Raw genomic sequence first — 11710 nt, 5'->3', positions numbered from 1 at the left:
ATTTATCTGTTCTAAGCATCTATTCAGTGATTGGATGGGTTCAGAGTCACCTGGTGACATCGTGATGTAGAGCTGTGTATCATCCGCATAGTTATGGTAGCTAATCTTATTTCCTGTTATAACCTGAGCCAGTGGGAGCATATATATATATATATTGAAAAGGAGGGGTCCAAGGATTGAACCTTGGGGTACCCCACATGTGACCTTTGACCTCTCTGATGAGAAGTTTCCGATTGAAACAAAGAAATCCCTGTTCTTTATGTAAGATTCAAGTTCATGTCAATAAGTTCTCCAAACGTATGCAGGTCCACAGTCAACGTAAACAAAGACCTCAGTTAAATCTGCTAAAAGCCACGAAGCAGCTGGAGTCACATGACTGTTCTCCACCTGAGAACGTTGGACAGGGACTGTAAACACTGGGGTGATAAATATCTTTCAGTTTGTTTCAGAGCAGTGTGAATCAGGAAAATGCTCTTATTGAAAACAGTACGGTCATCTGATTATATGGTAGAACAGCCTGCCGTACTTTGTGCCGAGCTGAAGACATCAACATCCGTCTAACGGGACGCTCGCCTTGATGGATCCAGCAGGGTCAGAACCTGTTAACCTGAGCTGATCCGGATGAGGGTTCTGCGGGTCAGTTTGGTAATTCCTGCTCATTAATGACAGCTGGAGGTGAGGCGAGGAGGAGGAGGAGACGTGACCCCCTTCCTTTAAACTCTGTTTTTAACACTTCGGCCATTTTCTCCTTCATTCCAGCATCAACTTCCTTCTTTAACAGGAAGTTTATGAACCGATGTTACCGCTGCTACCTGAAGAAGACGAGGTGAGGAGCTCCAGGTGTGTCTCACTGCTGAAGGACCAATCAGTGAACATTAATCAGACATGAAGGCAGCTCGAACTGGACCGGGCCTGCAGCAGAACTCTAACGTGGCCTGAAACACGTGGGGCTTCTGGGCCCCCCCACTGCTGCGTGTACAAATGAATGAGTGAATGAATGAACGGGTGAATGAGAGGTTTAACAGAACCTGCTCTCTCAGTGGAAACAAGAAATGTTTACCTGCAGGTTTCCACAGGTAGCAGAGTGTGTGTGTGTGTTCAGGTTCTCGACACTCCCACACACACAGATTTAGTCCGCTGACTCACCTGGAGCCCACACACACCCTGCCCAGCCACGCTACGAGCCCGTGTGTGTCTGAGGTACCTCTGGTAGGATCCCAGACCCGGTCAGGACCAGTAGTCCTTACTGGAAGTGGAAACTCTCCTCCTCCAGAAGTCTTCTCTAACATGTACTCATGTTTGGCGGGTGATAAGCATTCCTTGAAGTGAAGCTGTCCTGAACCCTCTGCAGAAAATGGCCTTTTCCCTCCTTTGCTTTTTTCTGAGCTTTTATTAAAACTCCAGAAACAAACGGAGCCATTTAGAGTAAACAACCCAAACCCTGCAGCACCTGAAGAGCCTGATCACACCTCAAAATGAGATTTTTTTATTTGTGCTCCCTTTATCTCCGCCTCAGCCCGTCTGCCGGCGCGCTGCCTCGCTGTTTAATAATAGATAAAGGTCTCCTCTTTGGAAACCAGAACCTGAAAAGGCAGAAATGGACCCACGCAGCAGGAGGGAGCATTAACGCAGAAACTCTCCTCAGAGTTTCGCTTTAATAAAACAGTATTTATCTCGACGTCCTGCTGAAATCAGGAGGAAAAGGATCGACTTCAGTTCTGCAACACGATGTAAATTTCATTTCTTCTACAGCTGCTTAGAAAACAGATCAACTCTTATAATCAGGAACATTTGATTCAAATCTAACAGAAACACTAAATTACCTTTAATTTAGGATTTTTCCCCTCATCCACTCTGACAGAACCTGATTTGTTTTGTTCTTTAATCTACCTGAGTGTTTTCAGCAGAATGAGCAGAGATCCAGGAGGATACGACCCGAGCTCTTTCAGAATCTCCAGGATCGTCAGGAGACATTTTAGGGCCAACCGGTCTCCAACGGGCGAAGCTCAGCCAGGTACGGACTAAATTACCTTCTCACCTGAGGTTTCAGAGGTCAGTAAGGAGCTGAACTCAAATGCAAATCCCTCTCCCTACCTTCCCTCCTGAGGTCAACATGTGAGACAGGTTGGTTTAATGAACGAAGGTGAGAGCTGGTGTGAAACTGACCAGAGATTAGACCAGACCCACAAGAACTACTGAAACCAAATGGATTAACTTTGTTCTGTAACTGAGACACGTTGTCCAGTGTTCAACCTTTGGAGTTATTAAAATAAATAAAGTCTGCTGCAGATTTACTTACAGGAAGCGGAGCTGATGGCGGATCACGTCCCAGTTTGGAGAGGAACATTTGAACCTTCCTCGGAGGAACAGAACCTGCAGCAGACAGGGTTTCATTTAAACCTGCAGACATAAAACCCCACAGTGACACAGAAACAACTAAAACTAAACATTCAGTTTCTTTTTAATAAATCTCACGGTGAGGATGGAAACTCGTCCTCGGCCTGTCAAAGCTTCTGTCAGGTCATTTATTAGGTCTGACACAATGACATGAATCTAATGAACAGTATTAATTTCCACAGTCGGAGCAGGAAATAAATGATTCCAACTGCTGGACACTGAGAGGTAGAGTCTGTCTGAAATCCAAGAAATCTTACAGCAGACAGCATCAGGCTGCTGTTTTCTTTTCTGTCTGATGAAAAATGTATGAGGATCAAGGTTTCTCTGTGTTCCTGGTCCTGACGCAGATTTAATTTGGAGACAGAAAACTTCAAACTGTTCAGCTTCAAAAGCCTCCGTAAAAAGATGGCTTCAAAAATTAATAACCGCAGCGAGCCGCTCGCTTCGTATTCAACCCTGACTCACAAACACGCAGCGAGGAACCGAAACGACCGGAGAGAAACAAGCAGAACGACCGGAGAACAACCGGAGAGAAACAAGCAGAACGACCAGAGAACAACCGGAGAACAACCGGAGAGAAACAAGCAGAACAACCAGAGAACAACCGGAGAACAACCGGAGAACGACTGGAGAGAAACCAGACAACAAGCAGAACGACCGGAGAACGACCGGAGAGAAACCAGAGAGAAACCAGGGAACAAACACAGAAAGCTCAGAAACAATGGAAGTCAATGGGAGTTTAGGTGTGTGACCTCTGACAGGAAACCATCAGTCCTCCAGCAGAGAGACAGAAACACTGAAGAAACTGGAGAAGAAAAAGTTTGTTTGTAAAAGTTTAGAAAGTCTTGATTCCTCAGAATGTACTGATAAATATTCTGTGGAAAAATCTCCTGTCTGACCTTCTAACTGCTCATTAAAGCTGTGTGACCTTTGAACTCAGGGGCTTTTCCTCTCAGCACATAGCTGCAGAGCTTCAGTGACGGACCGCGTGGTCCTAGTGCCCGACCCGTTTGTTTACAGCGCTGCCACACAAACAGTTACCGGTCGCAGGTTTGAAGGGACATCAGGTTGTCCTCTGACCTCTGACCTTTGCTTCCATCTCTTTAGCTGCCTGGATGAGAAACACCAACAGAAAATCAGAGTTTAGCTCCAATAAGATGATTCTTAAAAGGTGACGAGTCTCTGTGGTCTTAAAAAACATAAATTCTTTATGCCTGAGGTCTTTTGTCCACTTGTCCCCTTTCAGGACAAACTGAAATCACACATCATGTTGGAGATGTTCAGAGTCATGAACGTCCTGTGTGTTCAACTCTGTCCAGCACTGACAGCAGCTTAACCTGCAGTAAACACGTCAACATGACCAATCTGCCGGCATGGAGCAGAAACAGCAGCTTTGTTCTGCTCCGCCGCCTCTGAGGAGGAAATCGATACCAGCAGAGCCTGACCCTGAATGCATCGTGCTGTTGACACACTGCAGATGGACAAAATCGATGGGGATAATACAGGAGCCTGTGAGGAACAAATCAATTAAAGATGTGCCTTTTGCTGATGCTCGTCATGCATTTAGAGAAACAAGCTTCACCGCTGTGACTCTTTCTGTCCACAGATACAACATTAAAGTTTTATAAATGTGAGAAATGTTCCAGCTGGGTTTTATACAACTTAATGTTTAGATTTTCTGCTGGTGACTAAAATTTACAATCAGAAAAATATTAAGGTAGGCATCTACCTAAAAGACAAACAAAACCAGTGTCAGGTTTTAAAATAACCACTAAAGAGTTTCCAGTTTTAAACAACCCTTGTTTACCATAAACATCTCTGAAACTTCTGCTACCTCCACAGAGTCCCGGGTCTCCTCCAGTGCTTGAAAACCTCCAAAGGGAGGCGTCCTGAACCTCCTCAGCCGACCCGTGTCCACGAGGAGCAGCAGCTGATGGAGCTCCTCGCCGGTTCTTTAACTCTCGGCCCGGTCGTTCAGTCGCTTGGATCCAGGTCCTGGTTCTTTCAATCACGATCCACAGAGCTGGAACGTAGACGGACCAGTCAATCAAGAACTTCAGACCTGATTCCTGCAGGCGAGTCCCTGACTTGTCGGTCCAGGTAGGAACCTCCTCTTGTAAGGGAGGCTGGTCCAGGTTCAAAGGAGGCTCAGACCCAGGACCTGGTCCAGGTGCAAAGGAGGCTCAGACCCGTGGACCTGTTCTAGGTGCAAAGGAGGCTCAGACCCGTGGACCTGGTCCAGGTGCAAAGGAGGCTCAGACCCGGGACCTGTTCCAGGTGCAAAGGAGGCTCAGACCCAGGACCTGGTCCAGGTGCAAAGGAGGCTCAGACCCAGGACCTGGTCCAGGTGCATGGGTTCTAAGTCAGTCCCAAACCTTTCAGCTTCAAAGACACAAAATAAAAACATGTAAACTCTAATATTAAATACCACAAACTGCCGTAACAACCCCGATCCCACCGTCAGTCACTTTTTGTGAAAGAAGCCAAAGACGATCATCTCTACATCTAAGCTGATATCTGGGACATCTGAGGACCCCCACGTGGTGTTTCATGAGCCTCGGTGGGCTCCCAGCCCTGACTTTGGGAACCACTGATGTAACGTTCATGGACCACACAAGCTGCACCAACAGCAGCTGAAACGGGTTCAGATCAGTAGATTAACTTTCTGGACCGTTTGGATCTTCGTGGGAAAGTCTGAATGAAACAAACTTCCAGCCCTCTCTGCGTTTTCCACTCTGCCCCCAAAATAAACACTCTTCAATAAAAACTCTTCATAATTCCTTTGTCCCGCCGATGTTCAGCCATCTTTCCCAACACATCTGAGTATTAATGTTTCCTAACGACCCTGAGAACCCGCTGAATGAGTGGCAGAGAACAGATTAGTTCTTTCTTCTGGTCACAAGTCAAAAGGACGGAGAACAAAACGCTGTTTTCCAAAGCACAGCGACGCACCTCCCCCTGCCACCGAAATACATCATCCCCCCCATCTGACAACCTGTTGCCATGAGTTACCATCACTTCCTGTCAATCACTGAGGGAGAAACAATGCTGCGATTGGTGGGCTGACGGACAGGGTCGCCATGACAACACAAAGAGCCGCTGGCGGCTGAAAGCGGGCCGAGACGGGGAGCGAGGACGGGGTCTGGTCCCCCGCAGGTCCAGACCCCGCTGCCTTTATGTGTCGGTGTTGAGTTTGAAGAGGATCATCGGCTCCTTTCAGCAGCTGCTAACGAGCCTAATTGGACCAAGAGGCAGATTATTTTTATCCTTTCATTGATTGATTTTACGTCTTTCCTCAGGCTTCAGGTCAACAGCAGAGCGAAGAGGACAGAGTTAAGACTTCAGCAGTCAGCACAAGATCTAAACCTGTAGCTGGAGGCCATTTTCCTGCCGATCTGATCAATAAAAACTGGAGCTAACTGCTCTGTGTGTGTGTGTGTTCCAGCAGCTACGTGGCTCTCAGTAACTTGTGTGTAACTCTTAATTAGTTAATAGCTCACTCTACAAGTAAGAGTAGCTTCCAAGCTGCTGGTTTAATGAGGCCTTGTTGAGGCTCAGAAAGACTTCAGCTGAGGAACTCTGACGCTGTGCAGAACCTCCAGAACCTCCACAGGGTCACCAAGACGTGTTCGTCATACAGAACACCCGAAATAAGAACTGAACTGAGTCCATGTCCCAGTCAGGGCTGTCCCTGGTCTCTGATCCTGTTTCTGGTCTTCATGGACAGGACGTCCAGGAGGGGGTCCGGGTGTGGGGACCTCAGGGTCTCGTCTTTGAGGCTTTACGAGGACGATGTGGTTCTTCAGCTTAGCTGGTTCAGACATCTTACTGGGGACACATTGCTGTGGAAGACCCCCAACCAGACCCAGAACTAGAATAAATCCTGACCCTGGAACAGCAGGAGCTGGAGACGGTCCTTGACCCGACCAAGAATAAGAGGAAGAAAATAGATAAATGGATAAATGGATGGATGATTAAACTTTAACAAAGTGAACTTTGGTCAAACAGACTTTTTAAGGAGCCCCAGTGGGAACTGAGGTGGGTTCCCCAGAACCTTTAGCCCATCTTCTTCTGATCAGGAGAGTTTAAATGTGTCTGCTGAAGTTTAAATTAAACCCAAGCTGGGACTCGGTGTCCTCACATCATCTAATAATCCCCCCAACACTCCGACATCCCACAGAGAGGCTCTGTCAGAGTGGAACAAAGCCACAGACCCGCAGATTTAAAGCAGCACAAAAACCAGTTTATCAGAGTTCTGTTGGTCCGATAATAAAGTAAAACGAATCAGTCGAAGCCGAGCTGAGGGACAGACGTCTCATCTGCAAACTCAATTACAGCACAAACCAACCAGAGTTCAGGAAATCCAATTTAGCGTGAAGTGAGTCAGAGTCTGAGGCAAGACACAAATCACAGACAGGAAGCGCTGCGTAAACCGGGCCGAGCTTCCTGCCTGACCTTTCCAGATGATCAATAAGTTATGAAGCCGTCAGATTTCCTTCTCAGGAGTTCTGACAGCTACACAGCCGAAAGCCGAGGGATGAGGAGGAGGAAGGTTAGCCGGCAGAGAGGGAGCTCGTTCTGAATAATGAATGACTTGTTTACTGTGGAAAAAGGTCCGGACGGCTCGAGTCCAAACAAACAAACTGGATCTGCTCTCTGAGACCATCAGTCAGCGATGAGGATCAAGGAGAGAGATCTCAGTCCAATTAATCTCAGACAGGAAGGTTTGAATTCATAAAAACTCGTATTCGTTCTTTTTACTGGCAGCAAAAATGAAAATCTGACCTTTATTCCCTAAAAGAAGAATTTATTAGCATCTGATAACTCTAACAGACTGAAACCAGCAAAAACCTGCAGATTTGCTGTTTTTATGAAGGTCAGAACCACCCTGGGTTCTTTGAGACTGGCCCGGTTCTGTTGGTTCCAGACTGGAAACATGGACTGTCCTCTGTGGGAAGATTTCTTTATATTTTAGGTCATTTTTGTCTCCATCATACGATGTTCTGCCACCAAAGGTCAGAGGTCACAGCTCCAGACTGAGTTGTTCCAAACTGATGGAGAAGATGGGAGTGAAACTGAAGAGGGAAGGATGATCCGAGGTTCCTGCGGTTCTTCGGGGTGAATAACTGGACCGGAACCGGTGAGAAACAGATCAGATCGATTGGTCAGAAGTTCACAGCAGATTGAGTTCTCAGCTTTGAAAGCCGATCTGCTCATTAGCCTCTGAGCTAACAAACACACGTTATCGTCTTTGTGATGATCGCACGCTGCTCAACAGGAGGCCCAGGACCCCCAGAGTGTGTGTGTGTGTGTGTGGGTGGGTGTGTGTGTGTGTCGGAGGTTTGATTAAAAAGCTTCTCTCTGGTTTTCAGATGCTAATCTTTGTATTATCAGCTGGATAAAAGAGAGTTTAGCTGCTTAAAGACAAACAAATGACTTCTAGCTCACACACCCCATACATAACCAATGAGGGCTTTGTGTGTGTGTGTGTGTGTGTGTGTGTGTCTCGCTCTCACGCTTCGCAGCAACTCATACACAAACACTTGAGGAAGAAATCCCATCACGTCCGCGACGACGAGCATTCATGACATCACTCGTCACGTCGGGCCCGGGTCCAAACCAGAACCAAACCGCTTCCAGTCCCGATCCACAGACTTTTAGCCTCTTTAGTTTGGTCTCTGGTGACCTGTTCTGTCAAACGGATCTGAAGGCAGCAGAGAAGTCATGGTTCGAACGAGCCGCGCCCGAGTTCTGATTATAGATCTCAGGCAAGAGTTTGTAGAAATATTAACCCTTTCATGCATGAAATATGAAAAACTCAATCAGGATTTTTTTACTAAGTGTTTTTATACTTCCTTAGGGATGTAAAACAAGGTTTGAAAAAAAATTTTTTTTAATCTTTTATCTCTAAAGAAATATTTATCTGTCCACTCAAGTGTACTTCATGCGTTTTGTACTGTAAAAAACATCAATGTAATAACATGGTAGTTATATAGGTATAGTTGTAATTTAGTTATACAGTTGTAATATGGTATTATATTGGAATGGTGGTTCCTCCACTACTCTGTATACCTCTCTATTTAAGCTCTATTGATAAACATAAAAGTTAACAGAAACATAAAACTTTTTTTCACTAGGCGTTTTATTTATATTTAGGTATGTAAAACAAGGTTACAAAATAAAGATATGTTCCTGTTGGTTCTACATGTGCCAGTGCCATAGATCCCTTGCTGTTCCAGTACATGAAGGAGGGTAATGGTGCAAAAGAAATTGTTAAAAAACACCTTGTGATTTTTGTCCTGAATGTCTTCACAAAGGCGCATGACAATATCTCCAGTCATTCCCAGCTGACTGATCTCACCTCGTCCCCCAGCTGGACCTTAATAGGGTTCAAAGTTGTACATGTGCCCAGAGGATCCTGCTTGCACCCACACTTTAATTCCCCAGGGCTTGGGTTTTTTGGGGATATATTGTTTGATAGACAAACAATATTGATTGTTGATTCTTTTGCTTTTTTCCCCTGAGCTCTGGAAGGTGGTGGTCCCTCAGGTTCAACATCCTCATCTCCTTCCTCAGCCTCAACTTCCTCAGCAACATTTCTAGACTCCTCACCTTTACTATCACTGCTTGAGCCTACCTCTCTGCTTGCACCTGTCTGTACTGGCAGCCATTCCTCATCACTGCTACCAGAATCACAGTCTTCCTCACTTGAGTCTAGAAACTCCTCTATTACCCTGTATGCCTGTCTTTTTGAGCTCTACAAAATAGAAGGATATATGGAAAAAACTGAAATTACATTATAAAAACATAAAGAAGTTGATTTATAGCCAAAATATTATAGGATATGAATTATTTTCAAGAACAACATTGGTAGTAATTGACACTGCATTGAAGTTGAAACATAGCTTGTGATGCATGATGTACAATTGAGTGGACAGGTGATTAATCTGTATTTCCTCAAAATATAAAATCAAAACTTGGAATTTTTTTACATATAATGTCAACTTAGATGTTACTTGATGTAATTATATTTTTTTTACCTGCAATGGTGTCTTTTTATAGAAGGTAGAAATGGAAATAGCCGAGGTGTTCAGTCTTTCTCCCTGTCTATTAGTCATCTTGGTTTCACTGATTATTTTTTCCCATTGCAATGACCAGCCAATGGGATTCTTTTGTATGGGATGATGCAATAGCTTCCAATAGAGTGGACTATATGCAGCAGTGGCCAAAATTGCAGGCATTTATAGAGAAAAAAACACTTTTAAACAGCTGTACACTGTAGTGACCTCTATGCGTGAAAGGGTTAAAGAAAAACCAGGAAGCTGCAAAAGGTCAAAGGTCAGAGGTCACCAGCAGTGAAGGGAGAGCTGACCGGAAGATAAAGTTGAAATAATTTAGGACTTTCAGAGGAATTCTTCTGTTTAAGTCTGGGTCAGGACAGAACCGTCCACCTCAGAGACAACGTCTTCATCTGTATTCTGCAGGACAGGAGGACGCAGACAGGAGGACAGATGGACGGACAGAAGCTGGCGTGGAAACCTTTCAGGACCTGAAAGGTCAGCATCACTCAGAAGTTTCAACACGGCTCACAGATCAGGAGTTCAGTCTCTGTTAGGCACTATCAGAAGGTCGGGTCGTGTCTGGAGGTCAGGAAAATAAATATATTTATTTATTATTTAATAACCTTTAGAAACCTTTTATGAAACTTTACATCTAAAACAATAAACTGTTTCCTGCAGCGGTCTGGCTGTAGCAGCTGCTGCCGCGCCCTCATTTTCCTACCTGGTAGCTGAATAAAAACACAGGCGAGGCGAGTTGTTAAAAGCAAATATCAGCCAAATAAAATCAGCCGACATTCGGCTGATTAACCCTTTCACCTCTGCTGTGAGTGAATCACAACGATCCTGCTGCGATTTAATCCAAACTGTCCTGATTACTTACGTCTCAGTCAGTCACGCTCACCAAGCTGTCCCAGAGTTGTCCCACAGTTGTCCCACGTCCCTCAGTCTTCTGTCTCACTGGGCCGAGACTCCTGGACTCAAAGTGCGGCCATGTTTCCGTGTGAACCTGCTGAGACATGAAGACATCTGTCCTTCATCACTCGTCTTCCTCAGGGTGGATTTTAGGCTGAAGCGGCGAGAGGAGCTCCTGCAGGAAACCTTCTGACACATAAACCTCATCGGTCACAAAGAGCTTCATCCTCTGGTCAGGATGGAAACGGATCCACCTGAGGGATCATTTGAGTTTCAGACAGACGGACATTTTACCACCTGAACCTGAACCTGAACGAGCTCGTTAAGAAATCAGCGATATTGTTGGATTTCTGCTTTTAATGGTAGGTTTTGTTTCTGGGAGCCGTCAGAAACTCCTGAGGTTTGATTCAGACACAATTTATTGTCTTTCCTCGCTGACCAGCGCGACCCGTGGCTCTGAATTAGTTGTTTACATAATCCTGCATGAATAAACATGAGCTGATTTATGAATAAACATCCTCCGTGCTGCGAACACACACGGCTCATGAATATTCACGCTGCAGTGTGTTCTCACACTCCTCCGTGTGTTTTCAGGTTCATCTTCCTCATTTATTCCTTCATTTTAATTAAATCCTCTAACCTAAAAGCAGCTGAGGCGGGACAGCGCCCCCTGCAGGGAGCTGAAGGAACAGCAGGTTCCGCTTCAAACACGAATATTTAGGTCTCAATTTGTTTTAAAGTCAATTTATGGCTCTAAAACATTTAGTAGGGCTCAGGACCCCAGAGTTGGTCATGAAACAGTAAGTGTGGGGTCCTGAGATAAAAATGATTACTGGCTGTAAAAATGGACCTAAAAATGAAAGCAGGCGTCCTAAATTGAAAAGTAACTATAATTGTTGTCATGATATCTTGGTTTAAAGGAGTATCAGTGAAATTTGAACACTTTATTTGAAAAATCTCTGAATCTGTGCGTTTCTGAGCCGAAACCTGGAAAGTTTTGGAACCTCTGACCAGCGAGCTGCTAATGATGCTAACAGCGCTAATGATGCTAACGATAACGGTGCTAATGATGCTAACATTTGTTCGGTTCCTGTACAGTTTTAAAATCCGTGAAAACGAAGCTAAATGTTCTCATATATCTTCTGAAACACGCTGAGCTCTGTAAGTCACCTTTTATAATCTGTTAAAAACAGAAATCAGTCAAATAATAATAAAATAAAGAAACAGAAAGTCTTACTTCTCTTCCCGAGCCGCTCGGCTCTGATGAGTCCAGCCTCCCGCTGAAACCGGAAACTGCAGCCGACCGGTGGGTCGCGGGATCGATCCCCGGTCCGACCCTT

General features: G+C 45.2%; 1 long non-coding RNA gene across 1 annotated transcript in view; it reads right to left on the bottom strand.

Moving 5' to 3' along the window:
* The window catches only part of LOC112449924, a 21728-nt gene extending 10018 nt beyond the window's left edge, over window positions 1-11710 (bottom strand). Inside the window, exons 1-3 of the long non-coding RNA XR_005233476.1 lie at window positions 11608-11710; window positions 10339-10467; window positions 2300-2373 (exon numbers count right to left, since the gene is read on the bottom strand). This is a non-coding gene — a long non-coding RNA (uncharacterized LOC112449924). The remainder of the gene's footprint in view (window positions 1-2299; window positions 2374-10338; window positions 10468-11607) is intronic.

Source organism: Kryptolebias marmoratus, linkage group LG8 (genome assembly GCF_001649575.2).
Source record: "Kryptolebias marmoratus isolate JLee-2015 linkage group LG8, ASM164957v2, whole genome shotgun sequence".
NCBI lineage: Eukaryota > Metazoa > Chordata > Actinopteri > Cyprinodontiformes > Rivulidae > Kryptolebias > Kryptolebias marmoratus.
The sequence above is the reverse complement of the archived record's forward strand: the minus strand, read 5'-3'. Positions and strand labels throughout refer to the sequence as shown.